Genomic DNA, 6,999 nt, shown 5'->3' with positions numbered 1-6,999 from the left:
CACTGCCTTTCCTTAGAAATTAATTCCAGAATGTTTAAATGCCTACATTCAGTCATAGATTTAAACTGTTAATGATAGCAGTGAATGAATCCAGAAAAAAGACTTACCAATATTTTCAGATGGATTAGACCTCATGTTTTAATAATTTGGCAAAAAAAGAAATTCTGATATTGAGGGGAATCCCGCTTGACTCCTATAAAGATAACACAAGTCATTCTGAAGAATATTTAGACAACATCTTTAAGACAGCAACTTGAAAATTAAGAATTCCATTCATTTCAAGTTTGACACAATAAATATTTGTTGAATGAATGTATAGCTTATGTTTACTTTACCAGGATAGCAAAAAATATGGCTCTGGTCTCTTGATTGCCATATGGAAAATATTTTGGGGGGGGACACAAATTGACTGGGTGTAATTTTGTCTCTGGGTTTAAATATTGGTTTTCAGATGCTCTCCTCATGTTCCCTTATCCCAGCCTCAATCCATTGACTATGGTGCTGCTTTTCCAACTCTCTGTACTAAATCTATGTCCCACCTCTGGGCATCATCTGCCAGCTCTGGTTAACAGTCCTTGTCCTCTGGGAGCCTAGATGATGTTGGCCATGAGATAGGCCAACCTGTTAAACACTTCCTGAGCTACAAACATGGAAATGAGGCATAATGTTGTTACATGAAAGTGTTATAGCATTAATCTTTCTGTGGAATGAGAAAAGAAAATCCTTTTTCAGCTCAGTCCCTAATCAAAAAGTAACTCTTCCTAGAGCTGAGCTAGGACTCAAGAGGCCTTACATACTTCCACTCTCCCTCTTGGCACTCTGCCGAGCCTCCATGTGAACAAGCCCAAGCTAGCCTGCTGGAGGATGAGAGACCACATAGTGTAAAGGCAAGCCATACCACCTGAGGCCATCTTAGACCAGTCAGCCGGTCCCCAGTTGATCTGCTAGCTAACTGGCAGCTGACCAAAGATGCATGAGTAAGTCCATCTAAGACCAGAAGCCCAGCCCAAATTGCTGACCCATATAATTGTGAGCTAAATAAATTATTGTGGTTTTACACACTGAATTATGAGGTTGTTTGTTACATAGCAAAAGCTAAATGGTACACCCTGCTAGTGAGGTCTAGTCACATCACAAGTTTGCTAACTGGCTCAGTTTTACTTGATTTGGAGCTATCCTGCTCTTCCCTAACAACTTCAGCTCTATCATAGCACTTCAGTGTGGTGGTTAAGGTCTTGGGCACTGTAGTTGCAGACCTGGGTCTGAGTCCAGTCTCTTTCACTTGTTAGCTGTATGACCTTGGGCAAGTCACTTTCCTGTCTCTGAATTTTATTTTCTCATGTGTAAAACATGGAAAAGAATATCACCTAATAATATCATTTGTGGTTTCTTATCCAATATCCATTCCTGGCCCGCATACTTCCTTCCTAAAACCCTGACTTCATTCAGGTATTCATACATCCTTTGCATTGTTCTCTACATTCTCTACATAGCCCAGATCAGGAGGCGATTCCTGATTAGTTTCAACTAATCTTGAAAATTCCAAACCCCTTGCCAATGATTAGTTTAAGAGTTGGCATATGATCAAATTCTGACCAATGGGAGATGAAAGGGAAAGATGTTGGTGGGGAAGGGCTTCTGGGAAAGATTTCTTCACTCCTAAGAAACAGACAGAGGAAGAGATGATCTGTTTCTTCTTCTGAAGATTGTTGGGTTTGGACATGAGGCCTGGGACTGTAGTAGCCATCTTGTGGTCATAGAGGGAGTTACTTGAAGGCAAAGCGAAAGCGCTCTGGAAGGCAGAGGCATGAGATGGAAAGAACCTGGGTCTTTGAACATATCACTAAACCACTGAAACTCCAATCATGGAATCAACCCTAGCTCAGAGCTACTTGCTATATGAAATAACAAGTCTTCTCCGTTATTTAAGTTTGTTTGAGTCAGGTTTTCTGTTCCTTGCTCCTGATAGTAAGCCCTCAGTAAATACTATCTCTTGTTATAATTGTTTTGGCTTCTTTCCCTCAACTCTTAAATGCTTTCAGATTTCACAGATCTTGGAAAAACACTTTACTGAATCCTACTGATCCTCCCAGGTATGGTACAGTTCTCTTTACTTGTGGCTGTAGATCTAGAGCAGGGGTTGGCACTATGGCCAGTGGGCCAAATCTAGCCCACTGCCTGCTTTTATAAATAAACGTTTATTAGAACACAGTTACACCCATTCATCTATGGCTGCTTTTGCATTACAATTCCAGAGTTGAGTAGTTGCAATGGAGACACTATAGCTGACAAAGCCTAAAATATTTACTCTCTGGCCCCTTACAGAAAAAGTTTGCCGGCCCATATTCTGGAGTCAATTCTTTACCTCCTCAGTGGTTATTCACATGGGGTCTTAGTTAAAAATGCGGATTGCAGCTTCCACCCCCAGAGATTCTGCTTCATTGGATGTATAGGACTCTTGTCAGGACCTGTTAGTTAGGACTCTTCTGGGCAAGTGACTGAAAACCTGACCCAAACTACGTGATGGCTTTAGGAATGGCTGGATACAGGGGCTCAAATGAGATAATCAGAATCAGATTCCACTCTCTCCATCTCTTGACCCCTCTTCCTCTGTGTTGACTCCACTCTCAGACAGTGCCTACCACTGAGTGCCACAGTATGGCCCAGGAATGCCTGTCCTTCCTAGTTTGTGTCTAGTGGGACAGAGGTAAAATCTTTCTCAACATTTTCAGTAAAACTTTGGAGAATCACTGTGATTGATTTCACCTCAGCATTGAAAACGCACTCTAGAAAGCAACTGATAATCACTTCGCTTTTTACCCTTTGTGTTTTATGGATTGTTTCATTGTTGGTTGTCTTCCTCTACTGGATTTCTAGCTCTAAGAACAGTGCTCAGCAGCTAGAATATGCTAAGTAAATATCGTTTTGAATAAATGAATAAATAAGTATATTTATTTAAAAATTGGAATTGAGATCATTCTTCATATATATTTTGCTTTCTGCTTTTTAAAATTTTGTAGGTTTATATTATGAGCATTCCTTTATGTCACTAAAGCTGTTTGGAGTGGATTAGAAAGGCAACAAGCAGCCATTGAAGGGTTTTAAGCAGTGGTTGACATTGACCCATTGGCTTGTGAGCCATGTTGATCTCATTCTGGCCCATATTCTCTGCATTACCCATAAAGACTGCATCATAGAAATATTTCCACATCTCCTCCCATCCCGCCCTTAGAGAATCGTGTGTAGCTACTACAGTTTTTATTTTGAAGATGATTGGATATGACTCTCTTTTTGAGCCTGCTCGTGTTGCTCAGTTGTCCAAAGTAGTTGCAGTCGAGTGATGCGCCCGCTCCCTTTCCCCCGGGGCTGGGGCTGCTACCTCATCCTGAAAAGATGTGTTGCTTCATGATATCAGCTTACAGCAAACCATGCACAGATAACTTTTCAAACATTTAATTGTAATACTTCCATGCTTAAATCACCAAACTGGCTTTGGAAAATATGCAATCTCTTCAAATTACATTCTCTTTTAACTTAGAATTCACAATATAACAGGGCAGCCTGTATACTTAAGACATTTGAAAATGGGTACATAAAAATGGCCTAGATTTATAGGATTTTTTATTTTTTAAAAAGAACAGTATTGTAAATGCAACAAATAATGAAAATCAGCTATGCAATGTGCCTTTTTGCCTGTATTGTACGTAATATAATTGGGTGTGGAAGGGACTTAGAGGTTATATTCGTTTCGTAGGGCTCCTGTGACAAAGTATCACAAACTGGATGGCTGAAAAAAATGGAAATTTATTCTTTCACAGTTCTGAAGGCTAGAAGTCCAAAATTAAGGTGTTGGCAAGCCCATGCTCTCTCTGACACTCTAGGTAGAATCCTTCCTTGCCTCCTCCTAGCTTCTGGTGGTGGTCAGCAATCCTTGGTATTCCTTGGCTTGTAGCTACACACTCCAATCTCTGCCTCTGTTGTCACATGACATTCTTCCTGTGTGTCTCTTCTTCACACGGCATTTTCCTCTTCTTATTAGGATACCAGTCATGTTGAATTAGGACCCACACTAATGGCCTCATCTTAACTTGATTACATGTTGAAAGACCCTATTTCCCAATAAGGTGACATTCACAGGTACAGGAGGTAGAGTTTAGGACTTCAACATACCTTTTTGGGGGATATAATTCAACCCATAACAGAGGTCATCTAGTCCACCTCCCTCCAGGACATATGAGTCTGCTGTACAAGATTTGTCCAATCTTAAGACTTAGGCACAAGGCATGATAGTCAATTTAAGTCAAAACCAGGTAGGTGGGGTAGGGGCAGGAAGAGGGTCCTGGCACCAAATCCTCTGAATCTCACTAGGGTTAGATTGTTGCTGTTGAACTGACCTAACTATAGAAATTGGTTGGAGAGCTGGGTGGGTAAGATAGGGTCTAAAGAATGAAACAGAGAAAGTCTGGTGCTGGGCAGAACACGAAGCCCACTGATGGGGAATCCAGCTGGTGGCAAACATTCTGGAAGTAGATGGGTGGGATGGTCATCATCCTCTAGATCACCACTGTTCAAGAGAAGTATAGAGTGAGTCACATTTGTAGTTTCAAATTTTCCAGTAGTCATATTAAAAAAAGTAAAAAGAAATGGGAAAATTAGCTTTACTACTATATTTTATTTAACCCAATATATCCAAAATATTACCATTTCAATATGTCATCAATATAAAAAATAAGATATTTTGCCTTCTTTTTTCCCATATTAAGTCTTCAAAATCCAACATGCATTTTATACTTGCAGCACATCACTAGCCATTTTTCAAGAGCACGATAGCCATATGTATTAGACTTCTCTAGATTCTAGAAGTGCTGCCCCTGGGTTGTAGGATCCAAGCTATAGGCCGGGTTGCAGGTGAGACTCAGTTCTGGAGAAGAACACAGGCAGGAGCAAGGCAGACAATCAAAGGTGTTTGGGGACGTGCTTAGGACAGACCTGAAGAGGAAAAGGTGTTCCAAGTGGAGACAAGTGAATGCAAGGGACTGGAACCCACTTAAACTTGCTTAAGTAAGGGGTGAGGTGGTTATTCTGCACAGTGAGATCCCTTGGAAATGAACTGTGAGAAGTCACACCTGGGCCAGGAGTACTGGCAGGAAATCTGTGAGACAATCACTTTCTTTGTTTCTCTCTTTAGGGTTATGAAGCCTCTTATCTCCACTTCTCTCTATTTTGTTAGTCTCTTTCTACACACTCATTTCCTCTCTCTCTCTCTCTTTTTTTTTTTTTTGTGAGGAAGATTGGCCCTGGGCTAACGTTCGTGCCTATCTTCCGCTACTTTATATGAGACGCTGCCACGGCATGGCTTGACAAGCGGTGAGTTGGTCCGTACCCCGGATCCGAACCTGTGAACCCCGGGCTGCCGAAGCAGAGCACGTGAACTTAACCGCTATGCTACCAGGCCGGCCCTCATTTCCTCTTTTTTTAATGTACTGGAACCTTAAAATGGCTTCCTCAGCTGCTAACACTATGACCTCTCAACCCAGCTCCCCACCGCTAACAGCCTCCCAGTATCTCTGTCACATATTCCAAGGAGAGAGACTCTGATTGGCCTCTTGATCAGCCACCCACCTTTGGCTCAGTTAGTTGAGGCCACGCTCACCTAACACAAATAAGGCCACCCAGGCTCATCCTTGATGTAAGGCAGTGGTTCTCAAAGTGGGTTCTCCCCACCAGCAGCATTAGAAATGCAAATTCATGGGCCCCACCCCACCCTGTTGAATCAGTATCTCTGGGGAGGGGGCCTAGGACACTATGTTACAACAGTAGGTGAGGGCAGATTCCCTCAGAAGGAGATGCAAGTAGGGACTACCATCTTAGTACACCAGGGTAGAGGCGGAGAAGGCAAGAGCCAAGGCGAATGGCACCAGGGAGCCCAGATCTGGAGAGACACAGGTCCCTGATGTGCCCTCAGCTTCCATCACCAGGGACGAGGTCTGCTGGGAGGGGGTCAGGGAAGGCGTCACAGAGAGCAGCTTGTAATGCAACCTAATCCTAAACCATGTCAGGACAGGATGGCACATGAGGGTTTTCAGTGAACCTAACTAAGGACCTGGGACAGGCAGAGGCAGAGAGGAAATGAGTGAAGATGGGGGAGGGAAGGAGGGTCAGGTTGACAACAGCAAGTACAGGGGGGGGCTGTGCTTGGCTGCTTCATCAGTTGTAAGCTGAATAGAGGAAGCTAGAAGTAGATATTAAATTAAATTAAATTCATGACATTTTAAACATTAAAGAAAGTTGAATTTTAAGCAGTGGTAGAAACTGCTGAGTGCCTGACGTTTGCTTTTTCCATGGCACATAAACTGTATTAAATCTGAAATTTACACTACAAAAATAGCTTCACAGGAGTACCATTATTAACATAACCTTACCTCAGACAGATTTTTTATTACTGGAGACAACTCTTCTATGTAAAAAATATATTAATGGCTGGAGCAGAAGAAAAAAACCAACTACAGATGGTAAGCATTTTCTTGCAACGTCACATCAGATTTAATATTAGCCTTGGAAAATAGAAACAAGTTTTAAACAAAAAGTTTTAAATATTCTTATAACCATGTGTAGATTTTCACCTCTAGTCTAGGATACCATCATAAAGAGTGCAACTTACAGTGATTAAAAAACATTAATGGAAAAGTTTAAAACTTTTGCTCAAAAATGTTATTTAATGAGTGGTTGTTAGCATTTTCATTGGAAGGTTCTTTTAAGTGGCATTTATGGAAAAAGACATATTTTATTGGTATGAAATAGGTGGAGTTAGTATATTTGAGACAGATGCCTAAAACAATGATTTGATAAAAGGTGCACAATTCTACCAAGAGCAAATTAGAAGTCATAAGGGAATAAAAAGCCTTTGAAAAGATTTTCTGCAATTCCCATACCCATTAGAGACATGTATAGGTACAATTTACCTTGGAAGTGGATTTCTATTTTAGGAAGAAAGAAAAG

Source organism: Diceros bicornis, chromosome 18 (genome assembly GCF_020826845.1).
Source record: "Diceros bicornis minor isolate mBicDic1 chromosome 18, mDicBic1.mat.cur, whole genome shotgun sequence".
NCBI classification, from domain to species: domain Eukaryota; kingdom Metazoa; phylum Chordata; class Mammalia; order Perissodactyla; family Rhinocerotidae; genus Diceros; species Diceros bicornis.
Note: the sequence above shows the minus strand (reverse complement) of the source record.